The following is a 12,761-nucleotide window of genomic DNA, read 5'->3' on the forward strand; positions in this document are numbered from 1 at the left end:
TGACTCTGTATTGAGAGAAGCTTTTCATGCTTCCTCTCCATGGTTACAGAAGAAGATCTTTGAGCCTTAAACACAAGGTAGTCCTCATTCAATTGAAGGACTAACTCTCCTCTGTCCACATCAATCACAGCTCTTGCTGTGGCTAGGAAGGGTCTTCCAAGGATAATGGATTCATCTTCATCCTTCCCAGTGTCTAGGATTATGAAGTCAACAGGGATGTACAAGCCTTCAACCTTCACTAAGACATCCTCTACAAGTCCATAAGCCTATTTCATTGATTTGTCTGCCATCTCTAAGGAGATTCTTGCAGCTTGTACCTCAAAGATCTCTAGTTTCTCTATTACAGAGAGTGGCATGAGGTTTATTCCTGACCCCAGGTCACACAGAGCCTTCTCAAAGGTCATGGTGCCTATGATACAGGGTATTAAGAATTTTCCGGGATCCGGTTTCTTCTGAGGTAATTTTCGTTGAACCAAAGCATTCAGTTCATTGATGAGCAATGGGGGTTCATCATCCCAAGTCTCATTACTAAATAACTTGGCATTCAGCTTCATGATTGCTCCTAAATACTGAGCAACTTGCTCTTCAATAATTTCTTCATCTTCTTCAGAGGAAGAATACTCATCAGAGCTCATGAATGACAACAATAAGTTCAGTGGAATCTCTATGGTCTCTATATGAGCCTCAGATTCCTTTGGTTCCTTAATAGGGAACTCCTTATTGGTCAGTGGACGTCCATTGAGGTCTTCCTCATTGGAAATCGCTGCCTCTTCCTCCTCTATAGGTTCGGCCACTTTGGCTATGGTTATGACCTTGCACTCTCTTTTGGGATTCTCTTCTGTATTGCTTGGGAGAGTACTAGGAGGAGTTTCAGTAACTCTTTTACTCAGCTGACCCACTTGTGCCTCCAAACTTCTGATGGAGGACCTTGTTTCAGTCATGAAACTGAGAGTATTCTAAGATAGATCAGAGACTATGGTTTCTAAGTCAGAGAGGCTCTGCTTAGAATTCTCTGTCTGTTGTTCAGAAGATGATGGAAAAGGCTTGCTATTGCTAAACCTATTTCTCCCACCATTATTATTGAAGCCTTGTTGGGGCTTTTGTTGATCCTTCCATGAGAAATTAGGATGATTTCTCCATGAAGGATTATAGGTGTTTCTATAGGATTCTCCCAGGTAATTCACCTCTTCCATTGCAGGATTCTCAGGGTCATAAGCTTCTTCTTTAGAGGAAGCTTCTTTAGCACTATCAGATGCAGCTTGCATTCCAGTCGGATTCTGAGAGATCATATTGACTTGCTGAGTCAATATTTCGTTCTGAGCCAATATGGCATTTAGAGTATCAATCTCAAGAACTCCTTTCTTCTGAGTCACCCCATTATTCACAGGATTTCTTTCAGAAGTATACATGAACTGGTTATTTGCAACTATTTCAATGAGTTCCTGGGCTTCTGCAGGCATTTTCTTCAGATGAAGAGATCCACCAGCAGAGTGGTCCAATGACATCTTGGACAATTTAGACAGATCATCAGAGAATATACATAAGATGCTCCATTCTGAAAGCATGTCAGAAGGACACCTTCTGATCAATTGCTTGTATCTTTCCCAAGCTTCATAGAGGGATTCACCTTCCTTCTGTCTAAAGGTTTGGACTTCCACTCTAAGCTTGCTCAACTTTTGAGGTGGAAAGAATTTGGTCAAGAAAGCATTGACCAACTTTTTCCAAGAGTTCAGGCTTTCTTTAGGTTGTGAGTCCAACCATATCCTAGCTTTGTCTCTTGCAGCAAAGGGGAAAAGCATAAGTCTGTAGACCTCTGGATTAACCCCATTGGTCTTAACAGTGTCACAGATTTGCAAGAATTCAGCTAAGAACTGATGACGATCTTCCAATGGAAGTCCATGAAACTTGCAATTCTGCTGCATTAGAGAAACTAATTGAGGCTTAAGCTCAAAGTTGTTTTCTCCAATTGTAGTAATTGAGATGCTTCTTCCATAGAAGTCAGAAGTTGGTGCAGTAAAGTCACCAAGCATCTTCCTTGCATCTCCACCACTGTTGTTGGGTTCGGCTGCCATGTCTACTTCTTTTTCAAAAATTTATGTAAAGTCCTCTCCAGAGTGTTGTGCTTTAGCTTCTCTTAGTTTCCTCTTCAGAGTCCTTTCAGGTTCAGGATCGGCTTCAACAAGAATGTTCTTATCCTTGTTCCTGCTCATATGAAAAGAAGAGAACAAAGAGAGAAGAGGAATCCTCTATGTCACAGTATAGAGATTCCTTTATGTAAGTAGAAGAATGGAAGAATAGAAGAATGAGGTAGAGAGGGACTAAGAGTAATTCGAACACAGAGAGAGGGAGAGGGTTCGAATTATGAGTAGAAGAGAAGTGTTAGTAAATAAATAAATAGAAAGAGATGAGAGAGAGAGTATTCGAATTTTAAAAAGAGGTCGAAGAAAAATATTTTTATTTTTATTTAATTAATTAAGTTAGAATTCAAAATTTAAGAAAAGAAATAAAATAAAATTAGAATTTAAAATAATTAGTTAATAAAAAAGAATTTTGAAAAAGTGGTTAGTGATTTTTGAAAATTAGAAGTGGAAAAGTAGTTAGTTAGTTTTGAAAAAGATAAGAAATAGTAAACTTTTTAAAATTAAAACAAACAAGTCAAGTGGTTAATTGAAAAAGATTTGAAAATAAATTTTGAAAAGATAGGAAGTTAGAAAAAGATTTTGAAATTAAACTTTTTAAAAAGATATGATTGAAATTTATTTTGAAAAGATTTGAAAAAGAAATTTAAAAAAGATTTGATTTTGAAAATTAAAGTTGATGACTTGACTAACAAGAAACTAAAAGATATGATTCTAGAATTTAAAGATTGAACCTTTCTTAACAGAAAAGTAACAAACTTGAAATTTTTTTATCAAAACATTAATGGTTAGTAAAGTTTTCGAAAATGTGAAATAAAATTAAGAAAAAGATTTTGAAAATTTTATTTTGAAGAATTTTCGAAAAACATGAAAAAAAATGAAAAAAATTTAATTTTAAAAAAGATTTGAAAAGATAGAATTTTTAAATTGAAATTTTGACTTGACTAACAAGAAACAACCAAATTTTGAAAATTTTTTGACCAAATCAACTCAAAATTTTGAAAATTATGAGTAACATAAGGGAAATATATTATTTTTTATTTTTGAATTAATGAAGAAAGAGAAAAACACCAAAATGACACAAGACATAAGAATTTAAGATCAAAACAATTAATGCATGCAAGAACACTTTGAATGTCAAGATGAACACCAAGAACACTTTGAAGATCATGATGAACATCAAGAACATATTTTTGAAAATTTTTAAGAAAAGAAACACATGCAAGACACCAAACTTAAAAATTTTTAATGTTTAGACACTATGAATTCGAAAATGTATATGAAAAACAACAAAGAACACAAAACAAGAAAATCACAAGATTAAACAAAGAAAATCATCAAGAACAAATTAAAGATCAAAGAAGAACATAATGCATATATTTTCGAAAATTTCAGAAAATTTAATAACATGCAATTGACACCAAACTTAAAATTTGACACAAGACTCAATCAAGAAACACAATTTTTTTTTTATTTTGTGATTTTTAAAAATTTTTTTGTATATTTTTCGAAATTATTTGGGAAAAAGAAAATAAAGAAATTCAAAATTTTTAATAAGAATTCCAGGATTCGTGCAATGTTAGTCTAAAGTTTCGGTCCAAAAGAATTAGACATGGCCAAATGGCCAGCCAAGCTTTAGCATAACAAATACAGACATGTCCTTTCTATAATGGAAAGTGGAAAGCTCGGTCCAAAAGATTAGACAAGGCTTAACAGCCAGCCAGGCTTCAACATATCTCAAGAAGCTCTAGAATTCATTCTTAAAAATTCTGAAGAACATTTTTTTTTCGAATATAAAAATAAAAAGCTTAAACATAAAATAAAATTACCTAATCTAAGCAACAAGATGAACCTTCAGTTGTCCCAACTCAAATAATCTCCGGTAACGGCACCAAAAACTTGGTGCACAAAATTGTGATCACACTTTTCACACTTGTCATCTGTCGGTTCTCACTAGCATCGGAATAGGATCTCTCTATCCTTTTGCACACTGTAACTGCGCCCAACATTCACGAGTTTGAAGCTCGTCACAGTCATCCTTTCTCAGATCCTACTCAGAATACCACAGACAAGGTTTAGACTTTCCGAATCTCAAGAATGCTGCCAATTGGTTCTAGCCTATACCACGAAGATCCTAATCTCACGGACATGGTCCGTGGATTAGAGACCCAATAGAATATACTCTGGCTGTCGTCCAATGACTACGTTGAACATCATGTAGACCGCTTGTGGTTGTCAGGCACGCGGATCTTGGCTAAGCGAGTAACGAAGATAGTGGGTGATTGTCCCGGGTCACCCCTTCATTTTGACTTAACTGAATTAAGTACGAGAGTATATCTTGGAGAATAAGTAAGCGTGAATTGAAAGAGAAACAGTAGTACTTGCATTAATTCATGAAGAACAGCAGAGCTCTGCACCTTAATCTATAAGGTGTAGAAACTCCACCGTAGAAAATACATAAGAGAAAAAGGTCTAGGCATGGCCGAATGGCCAGCCTCCAAAACATAACATGTGATTCCAAAAGTGATAATCCCCTAATACAATAGTAAAAAGTTCTATTTATACTAAACTAGTTACTAGGGATTACAGAAATTAAGTAACTAAGTGCAGATAGTGCAGAAATCTACTTCCGGAGCCCACTTGGTGTGTGCTTGGGCTGAGCATTGAGCTTTACACGTACATAGGCCATTTCTAGAGTTAAACGCCAGCTTGGATGCCAGTTTGGGTGTTTAACTCCAGTTCTGGTGCCAGTTCTGGCGTTTTACGCCAGAAAAGGGTCTCTGGTGGGCGTTTGAACGCCAGTTTGGGCCATCAAATCTCGGGCAAAGTATGAACTATTATATATTGTTGGAAAGCCCAAGATGTCTACTTTTCAACGTAATTGAGAGAGAGTGCCAATTGGCCTTCTGTAGCTCCCCAAAATCCACTTTAAGTGCAGGAGGGTCAGAATCCAACAGCATCTGCAGTCCTTTCTCAGCCTCTGAATCAGATTTTTGCTCAGGTTCTTCAATTTCAGCCAGAAAATACCTGAAATTATAGAGAAACACACAAACTCATAGTAAAGTCTAGAAATGTAATTTTTGCATAAAAACTAATAAAAATATAATAAAAAGTAACTAAAACATACTAAAAACTATGTAAAAATAATGCCAAAAGGGTATAAATTATCCGCTTATCACCCATTTGTTTGGGGATGATACAGTGTTGCTATTTTATGGCGAACTCCGTAATAGCTTAAGACAGAATCCAGATGTCTGTTGCAGAAATGAGTACCTCCATCACTAATCAGTGTCCTAGGGACACCAAATCTGCTAAAGATGTTCTTTTGGAGGAACTTCATTACTACTCTGGTGTCATTTGTGGGTGTTGCTATTGCTTCAACCCATTTAGACACATAATCTACTGCCACAAGGATGTAGGTGTTTGAGTATGAAGGCAGGAAGGGTCCTATGAAATCTATGCCCCATACGTCAAACAACTCAATCTCTAGGATTCCTTGCTGAGGCGTGTTGTGACCATGGGGGAGATTGCTAGCCCTTTGGCAACTATCACAGTTACGAACAAACTCTCTAGAATTCTTAAAGAGAGTAGGCCAGTAAAAGCCACTTTGGAGAACCTTGGTGGCTGTCTGCTCACCTCCAAAGTGTCCTCCACAGTCTGAGCCATGGCAGTGCCATAGAATTCTCTGTGCCTCTTCTTCAGACACACATCGTCAGATTATTCCATCCGAGCATCTCTTAAAGAGATATGGTTCATCCCATAGGTAATACTTTGCGTCATGCATGAGTTTCCGGGCTTGCTGCCTAGTAAATTCCTTGGGAATGAACCTTATAGCTTTGTAATTTGCAATGTCTGCAAACTAAGGTACTGTCCGGATGGCATAGAGTTGCTCATCTGGAAAAGATTTGGATATGTCAGTGGAGGGAAAAGAAGTCCCTGCTACTGGCTCAATCCGGGACAAGTGATCAGCCACCTGATTTTCTGTCCCTTTTTTTGTCTCTAATTTCTATATCAAACTTTTGCAGGAGTAATACCCAGCTTATAAGTCTGGGTTTAGAATCCTTCATAGTGAGTAGATATTTTAGAGCAGCCTGGACAGTATAAATAATAACCTTAGATCCTACTAGGTAGGATCTGAACTTGTCAATGGCATAAACCACTACAAGTAGCTCCTTTTCTGTAGTAGTGTAGTTCTTCTGTGCATCATTTAGTACGTGACTAGCATAATAAATGACATGCATAAGCTTGTCATGTCTCTGCCCTAGGACTGCGTGATGAGAGAAATTTTGCGTGGTTTAGAAATTTGCGGATAAATCCTCGTTGCAAGTATAGTTTCTAAACCTTCAAAAGTCCTTTCATACAAACGTTTTGGTTGTCACAAGTAACAAACCCCTAAATAAATTGATAACTGTAGTATTCAAACCTCGGGTCGTCTTCTCAAGGAACTGCAGGGAAGTATGTTCTTATTATTGGTTATGGAGGTTGTAAATTGGGGTTTTGAGAATGAGGAGAGAATGGTTTAATCAGCAATTAAAGTAAATGAAGAACAGGTAATTTAAATGGCAAGTAAAATAAATAAATGACTGTAAATAAACTTTTGGCAAGGTATGAGAAATTAGAGGTCCTATCCTAGCTATCCTTATCAATGATGATGAGAATTGAATCTTAATTCCACTTTATTAATCTTTACTAAGATAAAGGAAGGTCAAGGGATTAATTGGTTTGATCTTCGAATCCTATTTATTTCCTAAGAAAAGATTGGGATTATTGAAGTTCAGTTTAATTAACAAAGATAATAATTATCAATCATGTTTGTGTTTGATAACTTCTGAGTTACTAATTTCTTAACCAAGACCAAAAAGGAGAAAAGTAAATCTACTGGAATAAAAATGTCTTCAGATGGGAATAACAATAATGTAAATAAGAGAAAGCAATATTAAACTGAAATACCTCAAATAACATTAATTCAAAAGAGTAATCTGTAACATGGAAGAATTCATAAATTAAATTGCAAAAGTAAATAAAAAGGAATATTGAACCTGATAAAGAGATAATCCTGAAAGTCTAAATCCTAATCCTAAAGAGAAAAGAGAGAGGAGAGAATCTCCCTCTCAAAACTAAATCTAAATCATGAAAACTAACTAAAGTGGTGACTCTCTTTGAACAGATGCATTCCCTCACTTCATAACCTCTGGTCTATGCCTTCTGGACTTGGATTTGGGCCAAAAAGGGCTTCAGAATTCGCTGGGAGCGTTTTCTGCAATTTCTGGTGCGTGGCCTCTGTCACGCGTCCGCGTGGGTCACGCGGTCGCGTCATTCAGAGTTTTCCTTGTCACGCGGTCACGTCAGTCATGCGGCCGCGTCGCTGCTTCTTCGCTCTTGGCATGCGTCCGCGTCGCCCATGCGATCGCGTGGATGCCAGTTTCTTCACAAACTCTGTTTTATGCTTTCCTTCCATTTTTGTATGTTTCCTTTCCATCCTTTAAGTCATTCCTGCCTTAGAAGATCTGAAACTACTCAACACACTAATCACGGCATCGAATGGAAATAAAGGTAATTAAAATAATTAATTTTAAAGCATAGGAAACATGTTTTTCACATACATCACATAATAAGGAAGGGAAAGTAAAACCATGCAATTAATATGAATAAGTGGGTGAAGGATTGAATAAATCACTCAAACTAAGCACAAAATATATCATAAAATATGGGTTTATCAACCTCCCCACACTTAAACAATAGCATATCCTCATGCTAAGTCCAAGAGTAATGTTAGGTTTAGGTGGTGGAATGTCATGCAATGCAATCTAATCTAAATGCAACTACCTAAATGAATGATGCGTCATGCAATTCTTATTTTTATTCACTTGTATATAAAGCTTACATGTAGTTGAATTAATTCACATTCTCAAGGAGTCACACACACCCCCACACACACACACACACACACACACACACACACACACACACACACATATATATATATATATATATATATATATAGCCAAACCTTAGATAATGATAAAGCACTTTTACAGTTGAGATGCGAGAGAAAAACATTTTATAAACTTGCAAGATAATTAATAATTCAAACAGAGATATATGTTAATGAGCTATTGAACCCTCACTGGATTTTGTGTTTACTCTCTAATCACTCAGTGTTTTTTGGGTTAATCACTCTATTCTTCTTTTTATTCTTTCTTTCTATAACTTCGTTCTTCATCTAACCAATCAACAATTATAGAATATAGACATACAAAAGTCATGAGGTCTTGAATTAAGGTTGTAATGGGGCCAAGGTAAAGGTAAGGGTATATGTATAAGGCTAAGTGAGCTAATAAGTGAATCCTTAATTAGTCTAATATCTCACCTAACATACATACTTTGTAAAGCAAAGCTTCTTTACCTATTTTCCCATATTTTCCCACTTTTGATGTTACATGCTCATGTTTCAATGTTTATTATTTTTATCCCATGTGCATTGCTTTATTTCACAATTGGGGAATTCTTTTGTGTCCCCTTTATTCATAACACTTTTTTTTAATGCACATGGTAATTCAATGATTTTGATTTCACATGAGCATGCTTTCCAAAACTTTTATTTTGAATTATTTTATTCTTTTCAACTTTTCTACCTTTTATTTTTATCATCCATATTCCCAATAGGTTTTCCCACATTTAAACCCTACACAATTTCTATCTTAAGCTAACCAAGGATTCAACTTGGGATTTTCATTTTGTTTTTCTGCTTAAGGCTAGTAATGTGGTGTATAGAATAAAAGGGGATTTAAAGGCTCAAGGGGGCTAACAAGAGTGATGTGAAGGGTAGGCTATTTTGGGATAAGTGAGCTAAAATCAAATAATGGCCTCAATCACTCTCTTGGTATGTATTTCTATTCTATAATCGGACATATAGATTAAAACAAAATAAAGAACATCAGAATAAAAAAGAAAGGCGGAACACACAGGAATAAAATATTATGGTTTGAATGTAACCATACAATTAAGCTCAAAACTCACAGGCTGTGTATTCTCTAGATCAAAAATCATTTATCACTTATGTATGTCATGCAGGTTTAGTTAAAAATTCCCATTATTCTCAATGTAAAACTTAAGGTGGCTTTCAAGTTCTAGTGTTTCTCCTTGATGAAATGTTGTTAACTAACTAACATGTAATGCTATATATACAAGTTGTGTGGATTGTTTCTATTATGTTCAAGTTCCTAGTTTACTTCCTTTTTATATTATTCAATTTAAACTAAGCTATCTTATGCTAAAAAAGGGTAAACTATACTAATTAATCCACAATTTCTATAACTAATAAGTTAGAATTGCAACTAAAACTAAATGGCTAAAATATAAACTAAAGTGCAACATAAAATAAATACATAAAAATAGCAATATATAAGTACTGAGAAAATAAAAATAAAAATAAAAAGGAAAATATAGAAAAGTAGCAAAATAAATAAAAAGAGTATGTAGTGGTTCACCAAAAAAATGAACGCCAGAGATGGCGACCTCCCCACACTTAAAATGTAGCATCGTCCCCGATGCTCACTCAAGCAGGGTCTGAAGGGGTGTCATCACTGGAAGGACGGGTAGCTGGGGTCTCTGTGGTGGTGGTCTGAGGATTAGCCTGCTGCAGAGGAGGTGCTGACTGAATAGGGATCTCGGAGTCTACAGCCTGAATCTGAGGCAGAGCCTCCTGATGTGATGCGGCCTGCGCTGTACCTGCCTGCGCAGCCTCGCTCTGGGGATGGGTCTCTGCCTCGTGATCATCCGTGTCCTCCTCAAATGCCTCGGATGGTGTGTTAGGCTCAGAGGGGATGTCGCCAGAGCGTATCATTAGCTTTAGGTGCTCATAGCGTCGCTTGTTGCGACGCTCCATCTGGTCAAGCCGTCAAAACAGGCGGTGCACAAGATGATAGATGGGCTCTGGGGCAGGTGGAGGTGCAGTGGTGGTGGCAGGGGTAGCTGTGGAAGAAGAGGGGCCGGCAGATGGTGTGGTTGTGTCAGCAGTAGCAGTGAGGAATGGAGGTCTGTAGCCCAAAGCCAGAAAGTTCCTGCTATGAGGGATAATCTTCTTGCAATCTACAGCAGGTGGCTTCTCATCAGCATCCTCTCAAGGCACGTCAGCTCGACGGCCTAGCTGTGTAACCAAATAGGGAAAGGGAAGAGTGCCTCGGACGTGGAGCCTGGCCATGTGGTACCAGATAAAGCGTGGCAGGTACAGGTCCTTACCCTCCATCACACACCATAGGAGGGTGATCATAGCGGCTGGTATCTCAGTCTCGTGAGTACTCAGCATAATAAAGTTGCTAAGTATCTGATGCCATAGCTGAGCCTCATCATTCAGGTAAATCCGCTTGATTTCCTTTGGCATGGTGGTATTCTGACCCATAATCCAAGGAACGGTCGGGTCAAGGGCTATCCGAGCCTTGACTGCATCCCAATCAAATCGCATGAAGCGCATATCCTCCTCAGCTCTTTGATAACCATCCAGCTGATCAGTTTTAGGCAGAAGCTTCAAGAAATCTTCAATGGCCTCTTCAGTGACCAGAATTTGCTTCCCTCTAAGGTTCACTGCATCTAGGGAGGTTTTGAAGTAATTGCAGTAGAATTTCCTAACCCAAGATGTATTGACCTCAGTCAGGTTTCTCTCCAGGAAGAACCAACCTCTTTGTTTGATCTGGTCAGATGTGTATTGCTGGAGTTCTTCTGTGATCTTCAAAGTTCTCTCCAGGTACAGGTTCCTGGAGTTTGCAAACAACAGATACTTTAGCTCACAATATCGGTTTGCAAATTTCACTAGATCAGTAGCAGGGATTAGCTGGTCGGCCTTCTCCTGCGGGGTAAAATTTTTCTCCTACAAGGATTCATCGTGCATCATATCTATGATGGACATGGAGGATTCTCCTCTTTTACATTTGCCAGTAGTAGCCTTGCCATTTTCTTTTCTCTGGCTGGCAGACATCTTGAAAAACAGAAAACCAGGATATAATAATAATAGGAAATCAAATAGCCAAAGAATCAATAGAAACACAAAGTAGCAAACGAGCAATAGGATAAGGAAAATGAGTTAAGTAAATGTGCATTAAGGATTGTATAGGAGTTAAAAGTCCGAAAAGAAGAATTCACAATCTAAAATGTAATTGAATTCATGTTAAATAGAAAAATTAACATCATGCCATGGTTAGAATGTTAAGAGAAAGTGAAAGAGAATCAGAAGAGAAGTTTTGAAAGGTTATGTTGGTTAAAATTGAAAAAGAGTTTAGGAAGTTAACATTAGTGAGTCAGTAAAAAGCGGGTTAAAGTAAGTGGCATAATGAAAATATTCCAAGTAACAAGTATTCATACTTAGAAGCTATAAGTAACCCATATCCAAATAAGGAAACAGGATGATGATGATTCAAATAGATATAGAGAAAGCAAAAATTGGAATCAAACATAAAAAATGCAGTTTAGGAACCAGGAAATCAAAAAGGATAAGAAAGCATGCCCTGGCAGTCATGAATTGGTTTGGTTAAAGTAGAGGAAAGCAGAGTTCAAAATGCCAAAACCAAAACATGAATGAAAACATTTTACAGAAATTTGGGCAGCATTCCGGCTAAAATTGGATTGTCCCGGAAAATAAACAGCAATCAAATAGTTCATATGAATCAAAATTAAAGCTGCAATTACATATAAGGAATATAAACATGAAAATGCAGTGTACAGAGTAGCAACAAACAAGAAAGTACAGCATATGAACATTACAATCATCACAGCAACAGCAGAATAAAACAAGAAATAGGAACAGTGCAATTAAACAGACCTAAATCCACTAACCATATCCTAGGCTACCTAACAACCTAAAATCCACTACAACATGCATATCTAACTAGCCTAAATATGAACAGAAACAGAAAAAAATTATGAATTAACGACGAAGGATAGAAGGGTGGCGTTCGTCAGAACCTAGTAGGCGAATTGAGGAGAGTGGGCAGAAAGGTGGCTGGGGATGACGGCCGTGGCGTCCGGCGCGGCGGAGGAGGGTGGTGCGGCGGCGGTGGCTGCTGTTCGGAGGAAGGGAGGGAAAGGTAGGGTAATGGGGGTAGGGGGTAATAGGGGAAAGAAGGGGGGGCGTGGGTGGTGTTGGGCGGTGACGGGGGTGCGGTGGTGGTGGTGGCGCGGCGTGGGCAGTGGCGGTTAGGGGGGAAGAAGAAGAGAGAAGAAGAGAGCAGGGGGAAGGAGGAAGGGGGGTGGGTGGCGGTGGGGTCTGGGTGGTCGGCGGCGTCTGGCGGTGGCGTGGTGGTGGCGTGGTGGTGGCTGGATGGTGGTGGTGATATTGGAGAAGAAGAGAGGGAGGAGAGGGGTTGGGGGGCGCGACTGATAGGGTTCGCGTGACTGGAGGGGTTATAAATTTGAATCCACGCGATCACGTGGGGCACGCGGTCGCGTGGATGGGCTGAAATGGTGGTTGACGCGATCGCCTGGGGCACGCGATCGCATGGAGGGCAAAAAGAGTGAATGACGCGATCGCCTGGGGCATGCAATCGCGTCGCTGGAATTTGTGCAAAACGCACAATTCCAGCGTCGTTTTAGCGCAACTCTCTGTCTCCTTTTGGGGTGTTGTGTAATTCT

The 12,761-nt window shown here is 38.3% G+C and overlaps 1 non-coding gene across 1 annotated transcript; it reads left to right on the forward strand.

Annotated features, from left to right (window-relative positions):
* The first annotated feature begins 1,559 nt into the window (after positions 1-1,559).
* Positions 1,560-1,667, forward strand: LOC148573569 (small nucleolar RNA R71). The gene has a single exon (XR_015905778.1). It is a non-coding gene; the product is annotated as a small nucleolar RNA R71 (small nucleolar RNA).
* The last annotated feature ends 11,094 nt before the right edge of the window (positions 1,668-12,761 follow it).

This window comes from Arachis ipaensis, chromosome B2 (genome assembly GCF_059453495.1).
Source record: "Arachis ipaensis isolate K30076 ecotype BB chromosome B2, ASM5945349v1, whole genome shotgun sequence".
NCBI lineage: Eukaryota > Viridiplantae > Streptophyta > Magnoliopsida > Fabales > Fabaceae > Arachis > Arachis ipaensis.